Source organism: Panthera pardus, unplaced genomic scaffold (genome assembly GCF_024362965.1).
Source record: "Panthera pardus isolate Hobbes unplaced genomic scaffold, ASM2436296v1 HiC_scaffold_17, whole genome shotgun sequence".
Taxonomy (NCBI): domain Eukaryota; kingdom Metazoa; phylum Chordata; class Mammalia; order Carnivora; family Felidae; genus Panthera; species Panthera pardus.
Genome location: NW_026526732.1, coordinates 129,625,815 through 129,640,150, shown reverse-complemented (window position 1 = coordinate 129,640,150; position 14,336 = coordinate 129,625,815). Strand labels below are relative to the sequence as shown.

The window sequence follows — 14,336 nt, the reverse complement described above, 5'->3', positions numbered from 1 at the left end:
CTCTCTCCGGCGCAAGCCCTGAGCGAGCTCCGGGAGCCCAGTCCCTCCGCTTCGCTCCGCCCCTCCGCCTGGCCCCGCGGGCATGCGCATTGCAGCTGCGCAGTGCCGGTTGAGGCTGCTCGGGCTTGGTGACCGGTTAGGGGTGAGGGCGGGCCTGGGTTTCTTCGGAACCTTGGGTACCTGAAACCGCAAATTCATTGCCTAAAGGGGAAATACCTGGTACCTGGAAACCTGGAACTTGCTTTGTCAAACCCACCTTTCTCGCCAAGACCTCCGTCCCTCCCTGGTGCTGTCTTGCCGTATATCCTCCCTCTGTTCCTTCACAAATGGTTTAGGAGTTTTGTGCAGGAAGATAATACACAATTTCTGTTTTCGGCCCTACAATACGACTCCGTCGGAACCACTTTAAGATCCCTTTTTAAAAATCCCACCTGAACGGCTTTAAAAATTTTGTTACTATTGTTACAATGTAAGAATTCGTTTTTCCATAATTTTTCTGATCAAGTACTATACGTTTCTCAAGCTGGAGTATGCACAGCCCCAATTCTGTGCTGAGAGGATGCAAAACAGCAGACTATCTGGTACAACTGTCTGGAGCATCAATTTTACTGTGAGATTTGGAACAACCGAAGTTACGTAATTTACAAGGTAAGTATTTAAAAATTTTAAACAGACCGGGCCAGTAACGTGTGCCCAAAATGTCAGACTATCTCTGAGAAAACTAAGAAAAACATATTAACCATTATTTTAAACAGGAAAAATTATAAGGAATAGCAGGTTAATTGAAAAATTCTTCCATTTTCCTGAATCACAATATGGCACCTAGCGGTGTTACAAATGTCATATTAGGATATAAAATGCTTAAAACATTACCTCTTAGTCACGTCACAAGTAGCAGTGGCCTCTCTTAGACCACCATCAGACGTGTACACACACCTTTGCTGATAATACAAAATTTGCAAAGTGCTGTAATTTTATGGTCTACCAGTTGTATTTGGAGCCAATGTGAAGGTTTTCTTGCAAGCCATTTAGTTTAAAATATGTTATTAAGTTTTGAAAATTCAATATAAATTATATCAGCTGAAGATTGATAAACAGCCACTATGCCACTCTGGTATTCATAACTCAGTGTTCTTCTAGGGAAATCGTACTTGCAGATATGTTTTATGGGGGTGTGCCTGTATTATGAAATAGAAGGCAAAAATCTCATTTATTTTAAATGTTTATTTATTTTTGAGAGAGAGAGAGCTCAAGCAGGAGAGGGGCAGAGAGACGGAGACACAGAATCTGAAGCAGGCCCCAGGCTTTGAGCTGTCAGCACAGAGCCGGACGCGGGGCTCGAACCTGCAAACCGTGAGGTCATGATCTGAGCCAAAGTCAAATGCTCAGACGACTGAGTCATCCAGGTGCTTCTAAAACTCTCATTTATTTTAAAGACTAAAGCTGAGGGTGCGCCTGGGTGCCTTAGTCGGTTAAGTGTCCAACTTCAGCTCGGGTCATGATCTCGCAGCCTGTGAGTTCGAGCCCTGCGTCTGGCTCTGTGCTGACAGCTTGGAGCCTGGAGCCTGCTTCAGATTCTGTGTCTCCCTCTCTCTCTGCCCCTCCCCCACTCATGCACTGTCTGTCTCTCTGTCAAAAATAAATAAACACTAAAAAAAATAAAAAAGACTAAAGCTATAACTTCAAGTAAGTTTGGGACTGCAGAATCCTTTCATCCTCCCTCCACAGTGTTCTGGAGTTCTGTCTGTAATGACTCATTTCTCCCTGCCTGCTGGGTCATTTCTGTCAGTATACAAATGTGCTTAATGTTGTGCATTAAGTGAAGGCACTTCCTTTGACCCTGAATTCCTCTGCATTCTCACCATTCTGTTTCTCTGCTCCGTAAAAGCCACTTCTCTGCACATTCTCTCCTGAACCCAATATATTTTAGCTTTCCTCCATACTACTTCACTGACCTGGCTTTCATCAAGGTCTTTCCATTTGCCAAATTCAAAGCCAAGTTTCTGTTCTTATCTCAGTCTTTTAGCTGCACTCAACACAGATGATACAATTGAACACTTCTTCCTTGTATTAACTATATTTTCTTATCTTCTTTTTAAAAATTTCTCTGATGCTCTGGATCTGGGGCCTCACTGACTAGGGTGGGACTGCCCCTTTCAGGTTTAGATAACTCCTAAAGATAGCAAATAATTTGTGCAGGGAGCATGTCTTTCATTTGCAAACCAACTAATCCAGAGCTTACACCCTGTCACCTCTTCTGGAAACTGTTAGGCTCACTCCAGGCTAATGTTCCCCTGCCCTAATAACCCCAGGGCCAGGTCCTAGGTAACTGGGGACAGTCCTGATACTCCAGAGCCCACTGAAACTGTTCAGACTAGCCACTCCTAAGCCTACATAGTCTGTCTACCCTGCCTCAGTCATTCCTTCCCATAATAAAAGCTCTGACTGATGCTCTGCCCTCACTTCCCCTGCCTCCTGACCAACCTAGAAGCTTCCTGTTGTGGCTCCGGATTCTAGGGAGCTGTGAGTAAAAACTTCCTTTATGACAGTCATTTCTGTGCATGCTTGCCATCCCTGTCGGAATAAATCTCTGGGTACATTTGAAAACCCTCCTTCTTGGTACACTCCCCTGTGGATTTTTGAGAACCTTTCTTCTGGACCCCCGCTTACCTTACTCTATTTCCTCCTGCCCTTCCTCCTCCACTAGATCTCTAGTGATCCATACCTTCCCCGCTTCTCTTTCCTGCCCTCTCTTCTCAGAGTGATCCCTCGTGATCTCAGCTTTCAGAACCATCTATCTGTACCACCAGGCCTGGGTCCTCATCCCTGGGGTGGGGGTGAGGGACACCCAGGCATCATTCTTGACTCTTCTACACTTCTCACCCCATATCTGTGGCTTGTTGGCTCTGCCTGCAGCATGCATCCTGGTGGCGGCCTCTTCTCACTCACTGCCTCTGTTTCTACAACCAGTTTCAGCCACCTTCCCCTCTCTCAGTTGACTGCTAGACACAGGCTTCTAACCACCTCCCTGGTTCCTGTCTTCTGCGGTCTCTTCTCCCCTCAGTATCCAAACCGATCTCAAAAATGTGAAAAATGTCATACAGACATACCTCATTTTATTGCATTTTACTTTACTATGCTCTGCAGATACTGTTTTTTTTAAAAAAATTTTAATGTCTATTCATTTTTTGAGAGAGAGAGACAGCATGAGTGGGAGAGGGGCAGAGAGAGAGGAAGACACAGAATCTGAAGCAGGCTCCAGGCTCCGACCTGTCAGCACAGAGCCTGATGTGGGGATTGAACCCACAAACCGTGAGATCATGACCTGAGCCAAAGGTGGACGCTTAACCAACTGAGCCACCCAGGGGCTTTGCATATACTGTGTTTTTAACAAACTGAAGGTTTGTAGCAACCCTGTGTTGAGCAAGTCTATTGGTGCCATTTTTACAAAGGCATCTGCTTGCTTTGTGTAACTGTCATATTTTGGTAATTCTTACACTACGAACTGTTTCATTATTATTTGTTACTGTGATCTGTGATCAGTAATTACAACTCTGAAAACTCAGGTGATGGTTAGCATTTTTTTGGCAATAAACAATTTTTTAATCAAGGTATGTATATTTTTTTAAATGTTTATTTATTTTTGAGAGAGAGCACACAAGCAGGGGAGGGGCAGAGAGAGAAGGAGATACAGAATCAGAAGCAGGCTCCAGGCTCTAAGCTGTCAGCACAGAGCCTGACTCAGGGCTCGAACTCACAAGCTGTGAGATCATGACATAAGCTGAAGTTGGACGCTTATATACATTTTTTTAAGACAAAACGCCATTGCACACTTAATAGATTACAGTATAGTGTAAGCATAACTTTTATATGCACTGGGGAACCAGGAAATTTATTTGACTCACTTCACTGCATATTCACTTTATTGTGGTTGGCTGGAACCAAACTGCAGTATATCTGAGGCAGGCCTGTATATGCTACCCACCCCCCCACTTAAACCCTGCCTGGCTTTAACCTGGCTTTTCATTGCAGTAGTATAAAAGCTTAGATAACCTGGCCCCTGCCTACCTCTGCAGCCTCATCTGCTACCCTTGCTGGTTCATACTATTATTTGTCTGAATTTCTGGTATCTAGAGCTGAAAGCAATCTTTTTATTTTATTTTTTAATGTTTATTCATTTTTGAGAGAGAGCAAGTGAGCATGAGCCGAGGAGGGGCAGAGAGGGAGACAGAATCTGAAGCAGGCTCTAGGCTCTGAGCTGTCAGCACAGTGCCCAATGCGGAGCTCAAACCCATGGACCGTGAGTTCATGACCTGAGACAAAGTCAGACACTTAACTGACTGAGCCAGCCAGGTGCCCTGAACTGAAAACAATCTTAATTGACAAATGGATATTAGATCACAGATTCGGGAGCATAGCAAAAGTCTGAGGATAAAGGGCCAGGAATGGCTTAAAAAAAAAAAAAGAAGAAGAAGAAAGAAATAAGAAGCAAAACATAACTGATTTGTATGTATATATCCAAAAGAATATAGTAGCAAATATGAATTTTTAAATGACCACACCAACAGACTTGCAAAAAAAAATTACCTTTGTATTCTAAAAACACAAAAATATACTTAGTAAATATAAAAGGATAACAGTTTTACACATCACATTTTGGGACTATGATACAATAAAATTAGAAGTACAAAAATAATTTAAATATCCTCAACTCAGGGCGCTGGGGTGCCTCCGTCAGTTAAGTGTCCAATTTGATTTCAGCTCAGATCATGATCTCTCAGTTCATGAGACTGAGCTCGGGCTCTGCGCTGACAGCACAGAGCCTGCTTGGGATTCTCTTTCTCTGTTTCTCTGCATCTCGCCCATGCACGCAAATGCGCACGTTCTCTCTCTCTTTCTCTCAAAATGAATAAACATTTAAAAATAGATAAATATGCTCAACTCCGTGAAAACATTAAAATATTATTCTACATAAATTAATGCCTGCATCAGTGTGCAAATTCAAGGCACAAATACATTGCCTATAAATATACAGCTGACCCTTGAACAACACTGAAGTTAGGATGCACACACTCCTTTATCCCCTGCAGTCAAAAATCAGCATATAGCTTTTGACTCCCCCCAAACTTAATTACTGTTGACTGGAAGCCTTACTGTTAATAAATTACCACCTATTTTATATATGTATTATATACTATATTCTTAAAGGAAATGAGAAAAATTGTTAAAATGAAGGAAAATACATTTATAGTACTGTAGTGTAAAAAATCCACATATAAGTAGACCTGCAAACTTCAAACCTGTGTTATTCAATTGTACATGCAAGTGTATTGTATTTATACTGGTGAAAGGAGAGAGCTTTCCATCTCTGAAGCTCCTGGGTATGTTCATCAGTAGGCAGCCAACCTAAAATCTGTTAACATCATCCCATTACAGGTGGGAGCAGCAGGGAAGGTGGTGCTGGGAACTGTAACTATTGAAGACACCAGTAATAAATCAGAGGACTCCATCCTGCCAAGCCTAAACTTGACCTCACAGTCTTTATCAGCACAGGGCTCCAGGCAGCTGCCACGAATGGACGGGTGTTGGGGTACAAGATCAAAACTACCCTATGATGGCAGGCAGCCTGGGAACTGGATCCAGCAGGTACAGTGGAAAAAAATCAGCGGCCCCCAAGAATATATGATGCACTCCAAGTGAGGACTTGAATCCCTGGAGTTTTGGGAAGGCTCAGAGGCAGACTGCTTCATGTCCTCTCCCTCTGACTGGTTGGGAATCGATGGAACATGCAAACATATTAACACTGGCAGCTGTGTGGACTGTGTCAACACATGGAAGTGCACAAATGGAGTATTTTAAAACAGAACACAATGTTATATGTCAATTGTATCTCAATAAATCTGGGGGAGAAAAGCAGAACCCAAAACAGTCACACCGTCTGACTAAAACTCTGTCACATATGTTCATTACAATTTTGGAAGAGGATTTTGAAATGGTTGACATTTTTTATAAAGCTCATTCTTTTGTTTAAAGTGAAAAACATATGTTTAGAAGTAAATTGGTACATAAAAAATTTAAATCTTAGCTATCCAGGGACTTCAGATATCTAGGATGAGGCATTTCTGTTTATCTTGGATTTTACTATAATGTGAAAACTATTAATCCACAATGCAGTTAATGAAATAGTATACATTAACAGAGAAAGGGGCAATCACCATAATTTTATATATAATTATCAATAACTGTATAATAATATATAATATTACATATTCAGTATTGAACACTTATAATGAATCAGGAACTAACTACCGCAAGCACTTTATATTAATTATCTCATAAGAATCCTTTCTGAGGTAGGTTTTAGTAGGTTTTAGTACCTTCAACTTAGAGGCTAATTAATAACGCATAGAATAGAATAAGAAACTTTAAAATGTGAAAGGATCTCAGGGTGCCTGGGTGGCTCAATCAGTTTAAGTGGCTGACTTTGGCTCAGGTCATGGTCTTGCAGCTTGTGAGTTTGAGTCCTGCACTGGGAGTAATATTCAGTAATAATCATATCTTTTTTTTTTTTTTTAATGTTTATTTTTGAGAGGAGCAGAGGAGGGGCAGAGAGAGAGGATGACACAGAATCGGGCACAGGCTCCAGGCTCTGAACTGTCAGCACAGAGCCTGATGTGGGGCTCGAACCCACAGACTGTGAGATCATGACCGCAGCCGAAGTCAGCCACTTAATCAACTGAGCCACCAGGCACCCCTATACCACATCTTAATGCATTCATCAGCTGATGGACATTTGGGCTCTTTCCATAATGTGGCTATTGTTGATAGTGTTGCTATAAACATTGGGGTGCATGTGCTCCTTCAAATCAGCATTTTTGTGTACTTTGGATAAATATCTAGTAGTGCAATTGCTGGGTCATAGGGTAGTTCTATTTTTAATTTTTGAGGAACCTCCAGACTGTTGTCCAGAGGGGCTCCACCAGTTTGCTTTCCCACCAACAATGCAAAAGGCTTTCTCTTTCTCCATATCCTCACCAACATCTGTTGTTTCTTGAGCTATAAATTTTAGCCATTCTGACAGGTGTGAGGTAGTAACTCATTGTGGTTTTGATTTATATTTCCCTGATGATGAGTGATGTTGAGCATCTTTTCATGTGTCTGTTTGTCATCTGGATGTCTTCTTTGGAAAACTGTCTATTCATGTCCTCTGCCCCATTTCTTCACTGGATTGTTCTGTGGGTGTTGAGTTTGGTAAGTTCTTTATAGATTTTGGATCCTAACCCTTCATCCAGTATCATTTGCAAATATCTTCTCCCATTCTGTTGGTTGCCTTTTAGTTTTGTTGATTGTTTCCTTCGCTGTGCAGAAGCTTTTTATCTTGAGGTCCCAGTAGTTCATTTTTGCTTTTGTTTCCCTTGCCTCTGGAGACATGTCTAATAAGTTACTGTGGCTGAGGTCACAGAGGTTGCTACCTGTTTTGTAGGATTTTTATGGTTTCCTGTCTTACATTTAGATCTTTCATCATTTTAAATTTATTTTTGTGTATGGTGTAAGAAAGTGGTCCAGGTTCATTCCTCTGCTTGTTGCTGTTCAGTTTTCCAACACCATTTGCTGAAGAGACTTTTTTCCATTGGATATGCTTTCCTGCTTTGTCAAAGATTAGTTGGCCATACATATGTAGGTCCATTTCTGGGTTCTGTATTTGATTGATCTATGTGTTTGTTTTTGTGTTGGTACCATACTGTATCGATGATTACAGCTTTGTAATACAGCTTGAAGTCTGGAATTGTGATGCCTCAAGGTTTGGTTTTCTTTTTCAACATTATTTAGGTTACTGAGGGTCTTTCCTGGTTCCATACAAATTATGGAATTCTTTGTTCTAGCTCTGTGAATAATGCTGCTGTTATTTTGAGAGGGATTGCATTGAATGTGTAGATTGCTTTGGTTGTATTGACATTTTAACAATATTTTTTCTTCCAATCCATGAGTAAGAAATTGTCTTCTTCAATTTCTTTCATAAGTGTTCTATAGTTTTCAGCAAACAGATCTTTTATCTCTTCAGTTAAGTTTATTTCTAGGTATCTTGTGGTTTTCGGTGCAATTGTAAACAGGATCAATTCTCTTTCTCCTGCTTCATTATTAGTATATAGAAATGCAACAGATTTCTGTACATTGATTTTATATCCTGTGACTTTGCTGAATTCATGTATCAGTTCTAGCAAATTTTGGTGAATCAGGTTTTCCACGTAGAATATCATGTCATCTGCGAAGAGTGAAAGTTTGACTTCTTTTTTGCCAATTTGTTTTTTTGTTTTTTTTTAAATGTTTTTATTTTTGAGAGAGAGAGAGAGAGAGAGAGAGAGAGAGAGATCATGAGTGAGGGAGGGGCAGAGAGAGAGGGAGACACAGAATCTGAAGCAGGCTCCAGGCTCTGAGCTGTCTGCACAGAGCCCAACACGGGGCTCGAACTCACGAGCTGTGAGATCATGACCTGAGCCGAAGTCAGACACTTAACTGACTGAGCCACCCAGGCACCCCTTTTCTTGCCAATTTGTATAACTTTTATTTCTTTTTGTTGTCTGATTGCTGAGGCTAGGACTTCCAGTCCTATGCTGAACAACAGTGGTGAGAGTGGATTACCCTGTCACGTTCCTGACCTTAGGGGGAGGCTCTCAGCTTTTCTCCACTGAGGATGATATTAGCTGTGCAGTTTTTGTATGTGGCCTTTACGATGTTGAGGTACGTTCCTTCTACTCCTATTTTTTTGAGGGTTTTTATCAAGAAAGTTTGCTATATTTGGTCAAATGCTTTTTTCTGCACCTATTGGGAGGATCATATGGTTCTTATCCTTTCTTTTATTAATGTAGTGTATCATGTTGATTGACTTACAAATATTGAACCCATCCTGATGCCCAGGAATAAATTCATGGTGAATAATTCTTTTAATACACTGTTGGATTTAATTTGCTAGGACCTTGTTGAGAATTTTTGCATCCAGGTTCATCAGGGATAGTGGTTTGTAGTTCTCCTTTTTAGTGGGGTACTTTGACTTTGGAATCAAGGTAATGCTGGCTTCATAAAATGAGTTTGGAAGCTTTCCTTCCAGTTATATTTTTTGGGAACAGTTTGAGAAGAATAGGTATTAACTCTTCTTTAAATGTCTGGTAGAATTCCCCTGGAAAGCCATCTGACGCAGTACTCTTATTTTTTGGGAGATTTTTGATTACTGACTCAATTTCTTTGCTGGTTACGGGTCTATTCAAATTTTCTATTTCTTTGAGTTTCAGTTTTGGTAGTTTGTATGTTTCTAGGAATTTGTTTCTTCCAGATTGCCCTGTTTGTTGGCATATAATTTTTCATGGTATTTTCTTACAATTGTTCGTATTTCTGTGGTGTTGGTTGTGATCTTTTCCCTTTCGTTTGTGTTTTATCTATTTGGGTCCTTTCTCTTTTCTTTTTGATAAATCTGGCTTTTTATCAATTTTGTTAATTCTTTCAAAGAGCTGGCTTTCTCATTGATCTGTTCTGGGGTTTTTTTTTTGTTTGTTTGTTTCTATATCATTTATTTCTGCTCTAGTTTTTATTATTTCCCTTCTATTGCTGGCTTTACGCCATATTTGCTGTTCCTTTCCTAGCTCCTTTAGGTGTAAGGTTAGATGGTGTATTGGGGATCTTTCTTGCTTCTTGAGATAGGCCTGTATTACAATATGCTTCACTCTTAGGACTGACTTTGCTGCATCAGAAGGGGTTTGGACTGGCATGTTTTCATTTTCATTGACTTCCATGTATTTTTTTATTTCTTCTTTAATTTCCTGGTTAACTCATTCATTCTTTAGTAGGATGTTCTGTAATCTCCATGTATTTGAGGGCTTTCCAAATGCTTTCTTGTGGTTGACTTCAAGTTTCATAGCATTGTGATCTGAAAATATGCATGGTATATAATCTTTTTGTACCTGTTGAGGGCTGATTTGTGGCCAACTGTGTGATCTATTCTGGGGAATGTTCCACGTGCATTCAAGAAGATGTGTATCCTGCTGTTTTAGGGTGAAATGTTCTGAATGTATCTGTTAAGTCCATCTGGCCCAGTGTCTCATTCAAAGCCATTGGTTCCTGTTGATTTTCTGCTTAGATAATTTGTCCATTGTTGTAAGTGGAGTATTAAAGTCCCCTACTATTATTATTATCAATGGGTTTCTTCATGTTTGTAATTAATTGATTTATGTCTTTGGGTGCTCTCAGGTTGGTGGCATAAATATTTACAATTGTTAGATTTTCTTGACAGATAGACCCCTTAATTATGATATAATGCCCTTCTTCATCTCTTGTTACAGTCTTTATTTTAGAATCTAGTTTGTCTGGGATGCCTGGGTGATTCACTTGGTTAAGCACCTGACTTCAGCTCAGGTCATGATCTCACAGTTTGTGAGTTTGTGCCCAGCATCAGGCTCTCTGCACAGAGCCTGCTTCAGATCCTCTGTCTCCTCTCTTTGCCCCTCCCCCACTAACACACTCTCTCTTTTCCGCTCAAAAATAAATATATTTTTAAAAAAATAAATTCCAGTTTGAGGGTGCCTGGGTGGCTCAGTCAGTTGAGCGTTCAACTTCAGCTCAGGTCATGATCTCACAGTTCATGAGTTCAAGCACCGTGCCAGGCTCTGTGTGGACAGCTTGGAGCCTGGAGCCTGCTTTGGATTCTGTGTCTCCCTCTCTCTCTCTGCCCCTCCCCAGCTTGCACTCTGTCTCTCCCTCTCTCAAAAATAAATAAACATTAAAAAAAATTTTTTTTAAATAAATTCTAGTTTGTCTGATAGCATGGCTATCCTGTCTTTCTTTTGACATCCATTAGCATGATAGATGGTTCTCCATCCCCTCACTTTCAATCTGCAAGTGTCTTTAGGTCTAATGAATCTCATGTAGGCAGTATATAGATGGATCTTTTTTTATCCATTCTGATACCCTGTGTCTTTTGATTGGTGCATTTAGTCCATTTACATTCAGAGTGATTCTTGAAAGATAGGAATTTAGTGCCATTGTGTTACCTGTAGAGTTGGTGTTTCTGGTGATGTTCTTTGGTCCTTTGTAGTTTTTGTTGTTTTGGTCTCCTCTCCTCCTTCTTCTTCTCCTTCTTCTCCTCCTTCTTCTCCTCCTTCTTCTCTTTCTCCTCATCCTCCTCCTCTCCACCCAGAGTCCCCCTTAAAATTTCTTTCAGGACTTTAGTGGTTACTAACTCTTTTAGTTTTTGTCTGGGAAACTCTTTATCTCTCCTATTCTGAATGATAACCTTACTGGATAAAGTATTCTTGGCTGCATATTTTTCCCACTTAGCACGTTGAATATTTCCTGCCACTCCCTTCTGGCGTGCCAAGTTTCAGTGGACAGGTCTGCTGCTAACCTAATGTGTCTACCCTTGTAGGTTAAGAGCCTTTTGTCCCTCACTGCTTTCAGAATTCTCTCTTTATCTTTGTATTTTGCAAGTTTCACTATGATATGTTGTGGTGTTGGCCTGTTTTTCTTGATTTTGAGGGGACTTCTCTGTGCCTCTTGGACTTGAATGTCTGTTTCCTTCCCCAGATGGGAAAGCTCTCAGCTATAATTTGTTCAAATAATCCTTTTCCTGCTCTTCTTCTGGGACACCAATGAAACAGATATTGTTTCATTTTATGGAATCACTAAGTAGCCTAAGTCTCCCTTTGTGCTCTAATAGTTCCCTTTCCCTCTTCTTTTCAGCTTCATTATTTTCTATAATTTTATCTTCTTTCTCACCTATTCTCCCTTCTGCTTCTTCAATCCTCATTGTGACTGTATCCAGTCAGCTTTACACCTCAGTTATAGCATTTTTTATTTCAGTCTGACTAGTTTTTAGGTCTTTGATCTGCAGCAAGGGTTTCTGTGGTGTCTTCTGTGCTTTTTTTCGAGCCTAGCTAGTAGTTTTATGACTGTTCTAAGTTCTTGTTCAAATATATTGCTTAGATCTGTTTTGAGCAAGTCCCTGGCTGTGATTTCTTCTTAACCTTTCTTTTGGGGAGAATTCCTCCATTCTGTCATTTTGGCTAAAGTTTCTGTCTTGTGTGTGTTCTGGAAACCTGTTAATGTTTCCTGCACCTGAGAGTAATGCTATATTAAAAAGGGGTCATACACTGTTGAGGGCCTGGCACTCCAGGAAGTATTTCTGGTGTATGTTGTGTGTACTCTGCTGTTGTGTTTTGGCTGCTCTTTCCCCCAGGTCAGTCCTCTGCAGAACTCCTCCTGCTTGCAGTGGGGAGTGTTTGGACCTTTCACTAAGTGTGCTTTGATTTGTTTGTTAGAATAAGCCAGGGGCAACTGGGTAGCTCAGTTAATTGACTGTTGATCTTAGCTCAGGTCATGATCTCATGGTTTCCTGAGTTAGAGCTCCACATCAGGCTTTGTGCTGACGGTGCACAGAAACTGCTTGGGATTCTCTCTCTCCCTTTCTCTCTGTCCTCCCCTGCTCGCTCTCTCTCTCTCTCTCTCTCTCTCTCTCCCTCTCAAATAAACTTAAAAAAAAAAAAAAGCCTCATACCTGCTACACTCTCTCTCTTCAACCTTGGAGATCCTTCTGCCACTCTGCAGATTGATTTTCTGGGTGTTCCAAGTGACCTGGCCTCAATACACATGTGTTTGAGGGACAAGGAAAGCCCTATTTCTCCACCATCCTAACTCCTCCCCAACAATATACTATTTAGAGATACAGATGTGGCAAAGCTATAATGAAAGTCAAAGGAATAATAATTTTTTTAAACTTCAGATGAATGATTCTCTAGGAGGGGAGGCAAAGCATTGTATTTGGGAAGAACCATGCAGATGGCTTCAAAGGTGGTGGTAAAATTTTATTAAGCAGGTGACACGTACAGAATGTTTATTTGTCTTTATGCTATATATTTTTTGTACATGTAAAATGGTTGATAATTTATAAAAATTTTAAATCATTGAGATGCAGTTCATGTACAATTCACTCATTTAAAGTGTATAATTTAGGGGCTCCTGGGTGACTCAGTCGGTTAAGTGTCAACTTCAGCTCAGGGCATGATCTCACGGTTCATGAGTTCAAGCCCCACATTGGGCTCCATGCGGACAGCTCAGAGCCTGGAGCCTGCTTCAGATTCTGTGTCTCCCTGCCCTGTGTCTCTCTCTGCCCTCCATGCTTCACACTCTGTCTCTCTCTCAAAAATAAACATTAAAAAAAATTTTTTTAAAGCTAAGTGTATAATTTAATGGTTTTTAGTCCATGCAGAGATAGATACAACTAGCATGAGTCAATTTTAGATCATTCTCATCACCTCAAAAGGAAACTCCCTTTAGTTGTCAGCCTCCTACATTCCCACCCACCTTCCCTGACCCTATGCATCCATTAATCTACTTTCTATCCCATATATTTGTCTTTTCTGGACAGTTCATATAAATGGAATCATGTAATATTTAGACTTCTGTGACTGGCTTCTTTCACTCAGCATAATGTTCTCAAGGTTCGTCCAAGTTGTAGCATGGGTCAGTACTTCATCCCTTTTTATGGCTGGCACAGTAGGTAAAAATTGGTTTGTCTAAGGGCCACCTGAGTGGCTCAGTTGGTTAAGCATCCAACTTTGGCTCAGGTCGTGATCTCACAGTTTGTGAGTTCGAGCCCCACGTCGGGCTCTGCTGACAGCTCGGAGACTGGAGCCTGCTTCGGATTCTGTCTCTCCCTCTGCCCTTCCCTCACTCACACTTTGTCTCTCTCTCTCTCTCTCTCAAGAATAAATAAGCATTAAAAAATTTGTTTTTAAAAATTGGCTTGTCTTTAATGCTGGTGCTTGGAGTAAAATAGCTTAATTAGAGGGAAATGAGAAAGATGAAGATTTCTCTGCAGATTCTAAAGGATCTTAAACTACTTCCAGGATCTCTAGAGGTGGATGGCACTGGTTCTCATTCCAGAACATGACTTCCTTTTTCCAAATTTGTGGAATACAAAGCTGTGGGGCAAATGTTTGATTCCCAAGCAAATGTGAATGGGGAGAGTGCAGAAGAGTTATTTCATGAGGAAAAGCAGACAAGATCTGATGGAAGAGACGGGAGGGGTGAGAAGGGAGGCGGAGAGCTATCTGCAGTAGAAGGAACAGAGCTACAAGAATAAGAGGTGGAAGGACAGCTTGGACAGACTAAAGGGAAGGGAGATGGTGATGAGGTGAGGACATTGGATAAGAGAAATCCCTGAATTCTCCCATAGCTGGTGGCATCACCCTGGGGCTGGGGAGTAGGGCATGGCTGAGTCTTACAAAGGGGTGGGTATATAGGTAGCATCAGTGTGCTTCTGGACTTCCAAAACACCACATGTGGAACGT

General features: G+C 41.0%; 1 long non-coding RNA gene across 1 annotated transcript; it reads left to right on the top strand.

The window, feature by feature from the left end:
* Window positions 1-37: 37 nt before the first annotated feature.
* Window positions 38-5,932, top strand: LOC128777726 (uncharacterized). The gene is made up of 2 exons (XR_008423061.1): window positions 38-648; window positions 5,437-5,932. It is a non-coding gene; the product is annotated as an uncharacterized LOC128777726 (long non-coding RNA).
* The last annotated feature ends 8,404 nt before the right edge of the window (window positions 5,933-14,336 follow it).